Consider the following 2300-nt stretch of genomic DNA (forward strand, 5'->3'; position numbering starts at 1 on the left):
ATCCTTTTTGTTTGTACATTTTCTTATTTTTTAAGAATCGCGCAAAAACGAGATGTTTTCATGATTTTCTGTATGCACGGCGACGACACCGGCGCCTTCGATAAACGATTTTCGATGACTGTCACACAATCACAGAACGCAAGTCGGCGGCTCACAGTCTGAGCCTCAAACTTCGTGCACGTATATTATTAACGTAAATGCAGTTTTTTTGAAAACTAATGGACATTATAATTCTTTCCATCAATTCTTCAGATTAAAGAACACGTAATTTACTATTAAATTTAAGAGTGTTCCGTTAGCGTCGGTAGACGCGGCATTAAGTGAACAGTAGCCCGGCAAGATTTTAGATTCATAATATATTATCCATCTCAATGTAGGTGTGATAATATCACAGAACTAAATATGATACAAATATTGATAATAAACCTTATCATGTCATCGCCTGCGAACCCTATTTTGTATGTTTTTCATCGGATGCATTGAGAATTCTAGAATTTTCCCGTACAAAATTATAAAAGTGCGTCCTCATTTGAGTAAACTTACATAATTTAATTAAAACCCTCGGTTCCACGGATTGTGTGTGAGTGTGGAAAACGTAAATTTCTACTACATAGTTTTGACGTGACTTTATATGTTTTTTAGTTATTAAAGATAAATGCTGTTGACACAGTTGCCAGGAGCGGTGCTGAAAGTAAAGTACCTAGTTGAAATACAGGTGCCCTTTCTGAGAACAATATTTTTAATACAGTGAGTACAGATTAATGTGATCATATTGGTTCATGCCATTTTGATTCTATTAACCAGTTGATTCTATAAAGCATCTTTGTTTTCAATATAATATTTGGTTTAGGATTTTCATTTTTGATTCCAATAAATTGTTGATTCTATCAGTAATTTTTTAATTTATTGTAGTATGTATTTTCCTTCTTTGTTAATTTCCATATTACGCACTATTCACTACTTCATAATATAAGTATTGAGCAATACTCTTGCTCTGTACATTTATGCACAGAAATAAATGCAATATGTGTTGAATATATATTTTATAAATTAATATTGGCGATTTGATTTTATCTACGGCAATATAACATTATAATATTATATATTAACCGTGTTGGTTGTGGAATATATCGTTATATTATGATAATATTCACAAACTAAAGTTTATATTTAAAAAAAATATAACACAATCATTTTTATGGGAAAGATGATTAATGTAAATTATTGTTTTTTTTTGTAGGTACTTATAGGGATGATCACTTAAACTATGGGTGGTAGTTATTTTTACTGAATCAAATTACTATAGTGTGATACCAGTGGCTTATTCAATCACTTGAATTGGAGGAACAATCAAACACTCTAACCTTGATTCAGTTCAGTATTGTCAATGGCTACCATTTAAATTAACCAATATTGAGTTACTTAAGCCAGTGATCTATGCATCTTGGGAGTTATTTAAGATCAAAATTATTGATAATAAAATATGGTGGGTACATATGTTATACATAATACACACATAATATTTCTGTACCGCTAGTTGGTTAAATTTTAAAGTAATTAAGTAGTTTAATTTAAATTTATAATACCTATAATTTTTTTTATTAAAGACTATAGTTCTAAGTAAATATATTTCTGTTACAGTTAATTTTTAACAGCTGGTGTGGTCCAAGCAAAGTTGATATGTTGATATGTTGTTTACGCTAGACGCTAGATGAAATTAAACAATATAAAGTCATAGAACTTCAAACTTTTTATTATATCCCTGTCAAATTGTTCTAAAGGTTAACTAAAAAAAATATTTTTATTATAATTTCCTATTGTTGGTTAATGCAATTGGAATTTTAATTTTAACTTATTAGTTGTTATGGACTGATTTAGTAATTAATTTAAAAAAAAACTAATTTTGTTTGTAAAGCAGGAGGGCCGAAGTAATGTAATGTGATAAAAATATTATCAAGTAATGCGAATGTAATTAAAAAAGAAAATATTTAATTTAAATCTTTTTGAAAGTAATTTGCCTAACACTTTTTACTATACTATATGTATAGGTATACACTTTTTATTAATTGTATTAATTTAATTATACGAGTCTTAAGATTGTGCTATTATAATTATTACATTAAGCTTAATTGTTGTTTGAGTATTTATGTATAGTTTTTCTTTTTCAATAATTTAATTTCATTTTATATTGATTTAATATAACATAATTTTACTATTTACATATTTAAATCATTCAAACAAAATATATTCTTTTGTTTATATTATATTATTATTAATGTTAATTTGTAAAGTACATTTTT

General features: G+C 27.1%; 1 long non-coding RNA gene across 1 annotated transcript; it reads left to right on the plus strand.

The window, feature by feature from the left end:
• The first annotated feature begins 534 nt into the window (after nt 1-534).
• LOC132937474 (uncharacterized) lies at nt 535-2090 on the plus strand. Its single transcript, XR_009663679.1, has 3 exons — nt 535-747; nt 1241-1486; nt 1642-2090. It is a non-coding gene; the product is annotated as an uncharacterized LOC132937474 (long non-coding RNA).
• Nucleotides 2091-2300: the final 210 nt, after the last annotated feature.

This window comes from Metopolophium dirhodum, chromosome 1, assembly GCF_019925205.1.
Source record: "Metopolophium dirhodum isolate CAU chromosome 1, ASM1992520v1, whole genome shotgun sequence".
Lineage (NCBI taxonomy): Eukaryota > Metazoa > Arthropoda > Insecta > Hemiptera > Aphididae > Metopolophium > Metopolophium dirhodum.